This window comes from Aquarana catesbeiana, linkage group LG06 (assembly GCF_042186555.1).
Source record: "Aquarana catesbeiana isolate 2022-GZ linkage group LG06, ASM4218655v1, whole genome shotgun sequence".
In the NCBI taxonomy this organism is placed as follows: Eukaryota; Metazoa; Chordata; class Amphibia; order Anura; family Ranidae; genus Aquarana; species Aquarana catesbeiana.
The window spans coordinates 233,168,962-233,183,319 of record NC_133329.1 but is presented as its reverse complement, the minus strand read 5'-3'; the positions used below and the strand labels follow the sequence as shown (position 1 = coordinate 233,183,319).

Genomic DNA, 14,358 nt, shown 5'->3' with positions numbered 1-14,358 from the left:
GCCATTACCAGGGTTCGTCCACACAGCCTTCTGCCAAGTCCCAATCACCTATGGATAAGGAACCTCTACAGAGTAGACTCTCCACTGAGAGCTACAAGATGCCAAAAGACACCAAATGCTGGAATTCTGCCATAGTGGACTCTATCCTGTGCAGGTAGGCTGGGGCAGCCACTAGTTAAGGACTAGGGATGATAGGAAAAGACTATTGCTAATGTTATTTGAAATGTCCATGTTTTTCAGTAAAGCTTTTAAAAACATTGTTTTTGCCTGGTCTAAAGTCACTAAAGGGGTGTAATGCAAGTAACTGGCACACATTGTCTACAGTTCGGGTCAGTTAAACACATTGGGGTATGAAGACAACAGTATAAAGAGTCAGTGGCGGATGGTGCTGGAGGATTTTGGAGGGGCGCGGGTGGCCCCCTCTGGGTCTGCACTCTCACTACGGCAGCGTTCCCCTGGACTTTCTGTAAAGCAGGCTGCTCCTCCAGTCTCTACTCCCTCGCTCTCCGGGCTGCTGTCATCTCGAATCCATACTCCATGGACATAGTTCTGCCATTAGTCTACCTGTCCCGGCGCTGAGTGAGTCACACATGTTGCACACTCTCCCTATGCCCAGCACTGGTCACATGACCACTGCCCTCCCTCTTTCCCTTTATGTCTCGCTGACAGTGGCGGGCACACGAGGGGTTAAGTCACGTGTCCTCCTCCTCCCCAACACTTCATCATCGATCCCCGCCGCCTTACAGGCTCGGCTGACCTGTCAGTTATGAAGAGGGTGGCGTTTCTCTGAATGGCCGATGCCAATTCGCTGACATTGCAGAGTGGGAGAGCACGGGGCGCAGAGCACTGCCCCCCGAGGACAATGTAAAACTGGCCAATTGGGGTCTTGGCATGTGGTCATGTGCCTGTGAGGGGGTGACGGACTTGGTAGAAACCTATTGGTCCGGCGCCCCGCACAGTGCACGGCCACACAGATGCCAGCTGGGAGGCAGCAATGCGGACTGGGGGGGCGGCGCCCCTGTGACTCTTGTGGACCGGCCGCCAATGACAAGAGTTATTACAGTATGAAAACACAAGTGGTTACCAAGGGTAACAAAGGTTTCTCTAAAAACCTGTTGAAAGTGTGTACATGTGGCAGGTGGGATATCCTCTTGCAGGAGGTGTTGTTGTCAGCACTCTCCCCATGAGCAGTCTGCCTCCCATAGCAATGGGAGCAGATCAGCACTGCAGAGATCCTCAGCCTGTGCACAGGTACAGAAGAGCAAGAGTTAAGGCAGTGCATGCATGGAGTCTGTGCTAGGTGCATGGGAATGAGGTAGGGGAGATACGCTGGACAGGTTGAGCGGGCATTAGTCCTGCGTGTTGCTCCTAAATTCAACAGTGACCATGGTAGTGTACTGTATATTAACATGAGAATTAACTAGAGCGCAGTCATCTGTTTACGCAAAGGTACCCCATGTGTAAGGCAGTGATTCTATCCCAAGTGCCTAGCATAGCCCAGAAGAACCCACCCCGGGGGTAGGCCTTCCATGTGACCCACACTTGGCGCCCAATGCAGAGGGGAGCATGGAAGAAGTACCACCCACCTCCACATCCATACATTTTGGCTCCCAGCGTGAGACTATGCCTACTGCATACACCTGAAGACCACCTCTAAAGGGACCATGGCATTAGTTAGCTAGTTATAACTTCTCTAGGCTTGCCCAGCAATAGTGAACCTAACTAAACATGCCTGCTTCCAGATTGACTCCTGAACAAGGTCCTCTCAACGGATTGGCGGATATCCTGATAAGGGTCATTTTTAGCAACCAGACGTGGAAGGATGTGCAGATACTCCACGTGCACCGTCTCCAACCATCTTGGCTAGCCAACAATTACCGTGGAAGCTATTACTAGTACTGTGGAAACTATTACTGATACCGAGGAGCAGTATCAACAAGTCTATGACTTTGCCCTATGTCATTTGGGCACTCGAGAAGAATTTTGTGTCCTCTGTTCCACCTGCAAGAGACGTCTGGCCACATTTGCCCTTTGGGCTTGCTGCCACATCTGTGATACGCTGCTGTTCCCAGCTCATATTTAAAGAGGAACCCTCTGGTTCCTTTGGGAGACGTTTCCAGGGCCACCACCACTGCCGGAGTTGATACTCTCACAGAACTGCCGGAAAAGATTCTGGACACAGGCTCAGGAGTTGAGCTGCAGTCCCATGTCACCGAAAGTGAAGACCTTACCCAGTTGAGAAAGCTTCTAGAGCACTATAGAGCTCATCCTTGAGGAGCTGCAGCCTTCACCTATACTGGACTTTTCTGCTGTAGTCTGTCCAGGCAGCACCAGTTCCTCTATTCTGGATTCTCCGCTGCCGGTCATTCACCTACCCCCACCGTTGCTGGAATATGCCCTATCCAAACAGACTCTGCTGATACTTTGGCTCCTTCATTCCTGTGACTGGCTCAAGGGGATGTCCTGGAAAAGTCTTGCCTTTGGCCTTGATGAGGAATTGCCACCGGAGCTATCCGTATCTTGTCCTCGTCTCCTTCAGGCATAAGCACCACCTGCGCCAGATTTAGCCCTTGTATAAATAACTGGGCACAAGTATCTATGGCTGCCAGATGCCTATCTACTGCAAGGTCTGGTATATTACAAAGCAAGGATTAACCATTTAGCTCAGTTACAGAGGAGTGTTGCCCTATTCCCCTGAACAGCTCCTCCGACAACTGGAAGAAGAGAGACCCAAGCCTTATAGTAGAGCCGTATAGGAGAAGCTTAATGTACCGGAACACATGCAAAGCTTCCAAAAGCAACAGGAGCAGATCAGCACCACAGAGACCTGTACACAGGTATAGAAGATCAAGAGTTAAGGAAGTGCATGCATGGAGTCTGCGCTAGGTTCACGACAGGACCCCATCCTGTTACTGGAAGTGAGGTAGCAGAGATCCACTGGACATTTGTTGAGGGCATTGTCTCTGCATGTCCCTCCTAAATGCATGTGAATGTGGTGCTGTTTATTAACATAAAGAGAGTTTACTAAGAGTTCAGTCGTCTACTCTTGCAAAGGTACTCCAATGTGTAAAGCAGTGACCCTATCCAAGGTGCCTAGCATAGCCCAGAAGAACCCACCCCAGGGTAGGCCTCCTACGTGACCCATACTTGGTGCCCAACGAGAAGGGGGAACACAGAGGTACCACCCGTTTGCCCTTACATGCAATTTACACATTGAACTGAACGGACCTGTTGGAAAAAAAGCTGCTCAATCAGCGGCTGCAGCCAGTGGCTGGAGTGTGTCTGATCTGTGTATTCTGACAGTGGAGAATTCCCCCTACTGTCAAAATACAATAGCACAGTAGAAAGGATTCCCCCATTCACCTCAGTTGTGTAGATGAAAAAGTTGGTTCAGTCATTTTCATCCAGATTATTGGCTGAACAAAAAAAATGAGCCATGTATGGCCATCTTTAGAAAGAAGATAAAGACCATTGCAAGTCAAACTGCTACTGTTGTCTTTGTTTAGCCTGCAGTGCTCTGGGAATCATTTGTCCTGTATTAAAATGTCACTAGTGGCAAAACATTTTTTTATTTTGGATAGAGTGGAGAGGGATTAGAACACCTGTCACGTTTTTATTGCTGTCTGTGTCCCTGTTAGGGAGATTCACTCTCTCTATTTGTCCTGTTAATCCTCATCATTAAAAGTAAAAGAAAACCCCAAAGGAATAGTTCTAGTTACCCTGTGAGACCCCAGAATTCCCTCACTTTGGTTGGATTTCCTCTCACTTCCTGTTTTGGCTATGGGACAGGATGTGAAGGGAAATATCCCTAATGGGACAAAGATAGAAATAAACCTGACATGGGTTATAACCTACCTTACTCTATCCAGAATGAAAAAAAAGTTTTGCCTTTAGTGACACTTTAAAGCCTAGTACACACCATGAGTTTTTTTTTACAGCTCCGGTCGGAGCCATTGTACTAACTATCCCATGTTAGTATAGTGATCTCCCCCATTTAGCTGTTGTGCTTTGACAGGGGGACGACCCCCCCTGCTAAAACACTCCAATGGCTGATAGCGCTGATCGGGAGCCAGTCGGCCGCTTGTTTTCCAGCATGCATGTCCAACAGAAGCTGCCATACACACAGGCCGGATCTCGATGTTTTTTTTGTTAACACGGCTGATGTTGCCAGACATTCGGCCCTTGTGTACTAGGGTTAAATGTTTATTTGTAAAACGAATAGTGCATATATTGTGAGAACTGTTTAAAAACATATTAATTATACCCAAGAAAAATATAGTTTAAATTTGGATATAGGCATCTAACATCTAACTATTCAATAGCAGTCAAATGTGGGAGAATGATTGGAGGTTGCCATCCCTCTCCTCAGAAGGATAGGAACAGATAGAAGTATTGTTATGAGAATAGAAGAATTGTTAACAAAAGTTAATGATAGACATGAACACTTTCCTACCAAATGGAGTTTGTGGATTAAATTCTCGAAATCATCCACTCTCCTGGCTTTCCTCTAATCCCTTGATATCTTTATTTACTCCCAAATCATCCTCTAAATAAACACCAACATTTTACTTCTCACACCCTGGACCACTAAACTCATCTATTTTTCCTCATTATACATACTCCCAGAGTTCCCAACCTAATCATACATTAGTAGGTATAAGATGTTACAACAATCTTTAACTCCCTAATTTGAATGATCAGTTCTGCATGGTGTTAACTTTAAGGCCCAATTGTCCTAAATTCTGGATACCCAAAAGTAATTCACGACCAGTTGTGGGTGTGACCTTGCTGAATATGGTTATATGATTAAAGTAAAATTTCAGCCTCAACCTAAAGCCGGCCACAAATAGATTGAAATTCGGTCAGGGTATGGCCGAATTTCAATCCATATGTGGGTGGGCTGCTTGTTCACAAGTCTATAGATTGACTTGTGTACAACCAGTCTGTTGTGTTTTTCCCAAGTGATCAGTGCCGCCGGCTATAGCCTGCAACACTGATCATTGTATTCCGACAGCAGGGAAGGCTGGGGGGGAGTAATGCCCCATTCACATGAAATGTGTGGCTGGGGGGAATTGGGGCATTTTCTTTTGTTCAACCTGCCTTACTAGTTTTGAAAAAGTCCCCCCCCACCCCCACCTAACACCTTTGCTGGCTAACCTGTGTAAATAAAAAGATGTACTGTATATACTTAACTATTTTTAGCCTACTCTGGTCTATAAAAATGATCCCCTGTGTCAGCAGATTAGAGGAGAGAATGCTTAACAATGGCTGGGAATGCCTGGGAGCGGTGATGTCACCCATAGGCCCCGTGTCCCAGCCAGCACTTTCTCCTCTCCCCTGCAGCCGCTGTTGGCTAACACAGGGGAGACAATTACGTGACGGAACAAGCTTTAAAATAGGTAAGTATGTACATCATTTTTACACAGGTTAGTCAGCATAGGTGTTAGGAATGGGGAGGGAGCATTTTTAAGTCTAGTTAGGTTAAGGCTGAAAATCCACTTTAAATTAACATAAGCATGGGATGGCAAGAACAATTGAAGGCCTGAGGGGTGTCCCGAATTGAGCCTATGATAAGCTGGGGGTATTTTGAAACTCCATTTCAGAAACATGGAAACATGAATTTTTGGGATGATTCAACTTTTTAATGATTTTGACCTCTAACCAATAAAAATACAATCATATAACATTGTTTAGTTTTGGTACAATGCAATTCTCAAAGAAAGTATTTTAATAAGCACATTAACTAACGCTGAGAAAGGAAAAGAATTTCAGTAACGTTTTCTATGAATTTTACATCCTTGGCTCTTGACTACCACTGCAATCCACTGTTTGAAGACAGCAGCCCTGGTGTGTACTGCACTGAATGAGCAAAAAAAAAGGGAAGATTAAGGTCTGGTGTGACCCCTCTGACACCTCCATCCCTAATAGTGCACAAAAAAACAAGAAAAATAGCCCTGGGACTTTAGATGAGGTGAGAGAGGTTTAGCCAATGTCCACAGCGAACACTGAGACAAAATCAATTTATTCATTTCAAAATGTTATGTAACGGAGCGGTAACAACAATAATTGTGAGTTACCAGGCATAATAGTTGTGTACATTGGCTATTATGCCTGGTAACTTACAATCGTTGTTGTTACCGCTCCGTTACATAACATTTTGAAATGAATAAATTGATTTTGTCTCAGTGTTCGCTGTGGACATTGGCTAAACCTCTCTCACCTCATCTAAAATCCCAGGGCTATTTTTCTTGTTTTTTGTGCACTGAATGAGCAGCCTATCTCCCAGGAACAACTTTTTCAAAGTACATTAGTATTTACACACAGAAAAGACCCCACTTCTGGAAAAAGGACCTTTGAAATCGTAACCTGTGATACTGGTATTTTTAAATGTTGCAGGAATATGTACAGATGTATGTTGTTTATAGTGTAAATTCAGTTATACTTAAAATGAGAAGCCTAGACAAAGCACCAAATTCAGCAATTAAAAATCACCACCTTACTCTATAAGAAAAATATCTGTAAATGTAGCTAATATAAGTGCCCTGCTGCATTGCACAGTGCTGCCATTCTAATACCAAATAATTCAATTTTAGTCTCATCTGACCACCTTAAACGCACCTTGAAGATTCTGAGGCCATGTGGAAAAAATGTGTTAAGGTCAGATGAGACTACAATTTAATTATCTGGCTTCAACACAAAAAAGATATGTCTGGTGGAAATCCAATACACCTCACCATCCAAATAACACCATTTCTACAGTAAAGCACGGAGGTGGTGATATCCTGTTATGGGGGTGTTTCTCTGCAGTAGGGACTGGAGCCCTTATCAGGATAGAAGAAAATGGATGGGGCAAAATACCATCAAATTCTTGAGGAAAATCTGCTGCCCTCTGCCAGAAAGTTGTCAATGGGAAGAAGATTTACCTTGCAACATGACAATGACCCAAAGCACACAGCAAAAAGGACCACACAGTGGTTGAAGGAGAAAAAGGTGAATGTCCTTGCATGGCTTAGTCAGAGCCCAGACTTAAACCCCATTGAAAATCTGTGGAATGACTTGAAGACTGCAGTCCACAAACAGTTATCTTCAAATTTAACTGAACTTGAGTAGTTCTGCAAAGATGAAAGGGAAAATATTGCAAAGTCTAGATGTGCAAAGCTTGTAGAGACATATCCCAACAGACTAAAGGCTGTAATTAAAATTAAAAATGTGGTCCAATAAAATACTGACATAAGGCGGGTGATCCTTTTTCCAACTCAGTAATTCTTTTTTGTAATTTGTATAAAAAAAAAAAAAGTTCTGACATGTTAGTGTTATATTTTTCACTTGGATGTTATAAGTTGGACTGAGTAAATACAGCTGGATAATACCAAATGTGTGTCTGTCTTCATTTCAGGTTGCAAAGCAACAAAATGTAATTATTTTAAATGGGGTGATTCTTTTCTACACCCACTGTATAAGTTGATCTAAAATTAATTTAAATGGTCAGATGGTATTACCTTTTCTTTAATATATGGTCAAAGTTTAATAATAGTATGACATCAATTTGAAATCGTTTACTGGGAATAATCCATATACAGGTATATGGGTTTTTATTGCTGTATCACAAGACAAAATTTTTTTTTCTATTATTTTTATACTGGAGCATAAAATCCAAACATATTGCTGCTTTCATCAACAGTATTAAAATATACTCAATCCTGTTAATATATGATATTGTAACTAATGAAATGTGTTAAAATATGTATTTTAAAGTTCAGCCCCTCTGAGCATATGAAATATACACATTAGTCTGGCACCTGTTATTTTTACAAAATAAATTGATTGCATTATCTGGATCATGTACTGTAAATTCTCCGATATCAATGTAAGAGCAAATTAGATGGAAAAAGAGTAAGACAGACCCACAGACATAAGATGGTGGATGGAGGATATTATATGGTTGTGAATAGACATATGTGCTTGTTTCAGCCAAGTATGCAGTGAAGATATATTTCAAGTAATTGATTCTTTTTCTTAAATAAGTCAGTAGGGATTAAGCTGCGGGCATGACAAACTGCTCAAAAATGTATTTATTTATCATGTCTTTATCAATTGGAGTGAATCAGCCATATCGGTAGATGATTATCTCGTGTATGTACATACCTTAAGTTTTATGTTTACGGATCCTGCATTTACTTAACAATACAGAAGAGTTACAGAACATTTACTTAACAATACAAAAATAGGACATGTGTAATTCTATTCCTGTTCTTTCCAACTACTGATAATTTTTTCAAAGCAAACACAGACTTGTAGGTGATGCCGAAAACTTACTTTTCTATTCACACCTTCTCTTCTCTACGTCTTCATTTGTAACTAGAAAAAAACCACTTACGATGAAATACAAGTGATCTTACCTTTAGCAGAGCACTAGCTGATAAAACCAGAAGAACACATTCGATAGTGAGAGTGGACAGTCATTGATGATCCTTTGTGTGCATGTAGAGAGCTTTCACCTGTTCTTGGAGAGATGTGGAGTATTCACTGATCAGTCGTATAACTAATGTTTGTTAAAAAGCGATCTCAGTCTCAAAGGGAGGAGCAAGAAAAGGGAAATGAGAAAAGCTCACAGGAAACCATAAACCCATAATCTACAGGAAGCCAGACATAAAAAAAATACTAGCCATACTGTATTTATGACTTCCAATTTTTCCTTTGCAGATCTAAAACACTAATACTAAAATCATATTGTGGCATTCAACAATTACAGCACTTCCTTATTGTAACGTTACCATATAGTCATTTTTTTAAACAGTAGTACGAGCACTAGGCTGCCAGTATCTCTACCCTTTTCATAATCACCGTTACAAAGTAGGCAGGTGTACGACAAAGGAAAATTCTCCACCTAGCTCATGTTCTTTATGCATTCATACTTCTGTTAATAACAGTTTTCGCTTTCATTTCTAACTGTATAACAAAAAAAGATTACTTGATTTTTTTCAAATTCCTGACAACTATTACTTATTTGAATTGTTTGTATTTTTTATTTGTGTATATGCAATTTGCTTTACTGTGAGTGCATTCACACCACTGCATTGAAAAATATGTGTTCTAACATACAACAAAATGCACCTTTCGCATGTGCTCATTTCATTTTTAGGTGTTGAATTTACTAAAGTAAGTGATCCAGAAAAAAATATATATATGCCAATTTGTAATTACTGCACATATTACTGCTGGATGGTGAGGGCTTCAAAATGTATTCATAATTTTTTTTTAGCTCTATACAGAAATGTTTTGCCTTTCATTTCTTTTTTAAACTAAATAGTTTTACAAGGTAAAGGTTTAAATACACTTTAAAACCTCAATAAACCTTTACTCTTTAAAAAAAATACTCTTTTAATGACTTTTACACTCTCTAAGTTTTACGTACACTCATAGTCCAAAGATCATGCCCATTTAACATGCATTAAAACACAGAAAAACGCAAAGGCTTGAATGTACCCTTACTGACCATTTCCCAAATTGCCCTATCCATTGTAAGTTTCATTACCATAAAAATAAAATATTGAGAAACATAAGTTAAACTGTAGCCACCTAAAAAATTTCATGTAATCCAACTGGACCATTTAAAAAATGTGATGTCCATTTAAACTACTTACTGACCTAATTTCTGTTTAGTAATTGTTACTTTCAAACTGGCAGAAAAGCAGTAATACAGGCACTGGGGGAGGATTTAGGGAAACAATTTGCCAATGAAGTAACATCTGCTCCATGCCCTGTAACTGTAATTAGAGATGGCGGTATGCTTGTGGAGTCATTGTTCACAGCAGCTTCTGCATATAGTGGACACAGATATTTACCTCAATAGGAAAACTGTGGGTGAAGTCAAATCCGTGGAATTTAAAGGTACAAAATAATTCTTATAACATAATTGGGCATGAAGCAGCATAAGGATAATTTTATTGTATATTAGATACATATAGAAGAATAAAACCACACAGTGAGCATTTGTTCTGTAACAGGATCGGTAATCGACCGAATGGTCAAAGAATAAATTGAACTTGTGCTATCATACAGTACTGTACCCAAATTAAATTTTTATCATTTTGTTCACACAAATAGAGCTTTCTTTTGGTGGTATTCGATTACCACAGTTTTTTTTAATTTTTTGCTAAATAAATAAAAAAAGACCAAAAATGCTATAAAATTTTGCAAACAAATGATCTTTCTTCATAAATTTAGGCCAAAATGTATGCTGCTGTATTTTGTTGGTACAAATAACCCAAATCAGTATATATTATTTAGTCTATAGGAACGTTATGGCGTCAACAAATTATGGTATATACACTAAATTGTCAAAAGTATTGGGACACCTGCCTTTACACACACATTTAATGGCATTCTGGGCTTAGTCCGTAGGGTTCAGTATTGAATTGGCCCACCCTTTGCAGCTATAACAGCTTCAACTCTTTTGGGAAGGCTGTCCACAAGGTTTTGGGGTGCGTCTATGGAAATGTTTGACCATTCTTCCAGAAGCGCATTTGTGAGGTCAGGCACTGATGTTGGAGGAGAAATCCTGGCTCACAGTCTCTGCTCAAATTCATCCCAAAGGTGTTCTAATCGGGTTGAGGTCAGGACTCTGAGCAGGCCAGTCAAGTTCCTCCACCCTAAACTTGCTCATCCATGTCTTTATGGGCCTTGCTTTGTGCACTGGTGCACAGTCATGTTGGAACAGGAAGGGGCCATCTCAAAACTGTTCCCACAAAGTTGGGAGAATGAAATTGTCCGAAATGTCTTGGTATGTTGACGCCTTAAGAGTTCCCTTTACTGGAACTAAGGAGCTAAGCCCAACCCCCGATAAACAACCCCACACCATAATCCCCCCTCCACCAAATGATTTGGACCAGTCCACAAACCTTGTGGACAGACTTACCAGAAGAGTTGAAGCTGTTATAGCTGCAAAGGGTGGACCAACTCAATATTGAACCCTACAGACTAAGACTTGGATGCCATGATCATGAAGGTGGTTCTCCCAGGGCGAGGCTCGGCCATTGCACTCCGGCTGTGCTGAGCCCTGCGATTTCCTCAAATGCAGGAAACTCGACTGCATAATTTGTGGTAGTGGGGGACTGCGTTCATGCTTAAAAGAAAAAAAGGTTCATGTGCATGACCCGTGGGGCACTCACAAGGTGCGTTCTATAGAAGAAATCAAATGATGTCCACCCAGAACAAAAGAACTTCCGCCGCACTGTTATAATACAATAAGCCAAGCAGGAATCAGTTAATCTTTATGTAAGTGATGTAACTAAAGGTTTGTTGGGCATATGTCTTTTTGCTGATGACACAAAGCTGTGTAACAGGGTTGACATCCCTGGAGGTGTCTGTAACATGGAACATGATTTGGCATTGCTGGAAGATTGGGCAAAGCAGTGGAAACTTCAGTTCAAGGTTTTTAAATGTAAAATAATGCATCTAGAAAAAAAGAATCCCTTGACAGAGTACAACATTGGTGGTACAGTGTTAGCCAGCACTACAGAGGAAAAAAGATTTGGGAGTACTTATTTAGAAGATTACAAAATGGGCAAACAGTGTGAACAGGCAGTGGGAAAAGTGAAAAGGATGCATCACTAGAGGGATCGCTAGCAGGAAAAATAAGGTCCGGATTACCCTATATAGAACGTTAGTGAGACCAGGCCATTTTTGCTGTTTAGCACTGTTCTAGTTTAACCTATAATTGCTGTAAACACAAATAAAATGAATATATTTTTTTCACACAAATAGAGCTTTCTTTTAGTGGTATTTGATCACCACTGTTTTTTTTTTTATATATAAACGAAAAAGACTGCCAATTTTGAACAAAAAACCTCAATATTTTTTACTTTCTGCTATAAAACAGAACAAGCCAGTATAGGGAGATCGAGAATATTTTTAAAAAACACTGGCACATTCTGTGTAAGGATAGACACTTAGGTGAGGTACTACCGGATCAGCTGAAGTTCATATATAGGAGGGCCCCGAACTTCGGTGACCATGTAATTAAGAAAATATTAGACCCACCAAGGCGGAATGGGTTAAGTTTTGATTTTAAAGGATTTTACTGTTGTAGGAGGTGCATTTGTTGCCGGACTGCAAGAGTGAGTCACAGAGGAGTGACAAGTGTAACCAATAGGGATGGTGAATCCTTTGAAATCAAGGAATTCAGCACCTGTAACTCTTCACATGTCGTTTATTTAATGTGGTGCCCGTGTGGCCTCCTATATGTAGGGAGAACAAAGCGGCTCTTGAGGATCAGGATCTCAGAGCATATGGCCAATATAAAAAATGGGTATAGGTTCCATAGCGTCTCTCTACATTTTAAAGAAAAACATCAACAGGACCCCTCCCTATTACAGTTTTGTGGGATTGACATAGTCCACCCTTCTTGGAGGGGGTCCAATAGAGTCAGGGACTTATCCCAAAGGGAAACCAGATGGATCTATCTTTTGAAGAGCCTGACCCCTAAGGGGTTAAATATAGAACTAGATCTGAACTGTTTTATCAATGATTTTTAAAATGAAGGTATTTTAGGTTTAGGATTGTGTCTTTTTTAGGGTTCTAATAAAGTAGGTATTAGTTTAGATCATGTATACGGGTTTTACAGATATGGAGGTACTATAAATTATAGAAATCATTTAATAAAATGCCCCGACCTGGATGATAGTGGGGGGGGAGATGTGGAGTTCGCCCTATCTGTATGGAAATCTAGAAGGGGTATGTATGCACTGTTGAGAGTAGAACGTGCTCTAAAGAGGTGGGGAGGGAGGTAATCATTACTGTGATAGATCCTCTCCATATTTTGTACAGTGTTGTATCTCGTGGGGGATGTACGGCAATGCATAAACACCCAACATTGATTTTTTGGATGTCTTTTTAGAGTATGGGTCATTTATGGATGGTAAAACATGTAAAAATAGTGTATACATTTTATTTTATTTGGAACGTTTGGATTCAATTGGGAGACGTTTCTCATGAAGCACGTATGGGGTTATCAGTAATGAGGTCATTAACATATTCATATGAGGATACCACCATATGTTGAAGTTTTTATAGTTGTATTGATTTTTCCTTGTCAAAAGAAGTTTATTGAGTATACAATGTTATAAAGATACATAAAGTAAGTTTACAAGGATCTATAAAGTAAGCTCATTGTTTTACAGTAGGGTTTATATAGGTAAATATCATGAAATTTCAAATATTAAACATTGGGTTCACGTAAACCTAAATTAAAGATATATATCATTTCCTTAGTTACTTTTGTAGGTATTTAAATGATTTATACCTACTATACATATTGTTTACAAGTAGAGTGTATATAGGTCAAATAAATTCTGATAATGAGCTTTAATCGTAAGGTGGAGAAAAGGAAAGAGAAAGAAGAAAAAGGGTTGAAAGGTAGAGGTATGGTCCACAAGGTTGTCCCGCTCGTCAGTTTATTATTCTTTTTAGTTCTCTTTGAAGCCTTAGAATGGGTGTCTCTGTAAGTCATTTAATCTGTTACCATGGCAACAGGACAGAGTCATTGAAGTTTGACAGGAACTGTTGTTTTATCCAAGGATGCCAAAGTTTTTCAAATTTTGGAATTTGATTTTGATCGATGGCTACCATCTTAGCGTGGGACATTGTATTATTCATTCTGTGAATTGTTTCTGCTAGTACCAATGTAGGAGATTTCCATGCCTTGGCCACTGTTTGTTTTGCAGCCGTTATTAGTTGGATCATAAGTTTGAATTGAGAGAGTGTTAACCATTCCGGTTTTAGATTAAGTAAAGTTAAATATGGATCTGGTTGTATTATTTTTTTAAATATTTTAGATGCAATCACGAAGACTTCCTTCCAGAAGGTTTGGATTACTGGGCACGTCCACCATATGTGTAAATATGTGCCTATTTCTGGGCATCCTCGAAAACAAAGAGCTGAGGTATTAGGTGAATATTTTGCCACTCTAGCGGGTACAAGGTACCAGCGAGTTAGGACTTTATAATTTGTCTCCAGTGCTAAGATGTTGGGTGAAGATGACTTAGATGTGAGCCATATGTTAGACCAGTCCGTGTCTTCTAAAGTTCGTCCCAGGTCCTCCTCCCACTTCTGAACGTAAGAGGGTCTATTAAGATTTGCTACTCCATATAATTGATTATAAAGTGATGAAATTGTACCTATAGCAAATGGATCTTTTGTACAGATTGATTCAAAAATGGATAATTGGGATAATGGTGTATCCCCCTTTAGGAATGGTGTATAGAAATTTTTGATTTGGAGATATCTAAATATCTCAGAGTTTGGTAGATCATATTTTTCTCTAAGCGATGGGAATGAAAGGAATGATTTAGATGCTAT

At 40.4% G+C, this 14,358-nt stretch overlaps 1 protein-coding gene and 1 non-coding gene across 2 annotated transcripts in view; one reads left to right on the top strand and one right to left on the bottom strand.

Moving 5' to 3' along the window:
- Positions 1-8,580, bottom strand: part of CARD11 (caspase recruitment domain family member 11) — a 250,592-nt gene extending 242,012 nt beyond the window's left edge. Inside the window, exon 1 of the mRNA XM_073633053.1 lies at positions 8,400-8,580. The gene's annotated coding sequence lies outside the window, so the exon portion shown is untranslated. The remainder of the gene's footprint in view (positions 1-8,399) is intronic.
- A 2,393-nt stretch (positions 8,581-10,973) lies between these two features.
- LOC141101836 (U1 spliceosomal RNA) lies at positions 10,974-11,130 on the top strand. The gene has a single exon (XR_012235032.1). It is a non-coding gene; the product is annotated as a U1 spliceosomal RNA (small nuclear RNA).
- The last annotated feature ends 3,228 nt before the right edge of the window (positions 11,131-14,358 follow it).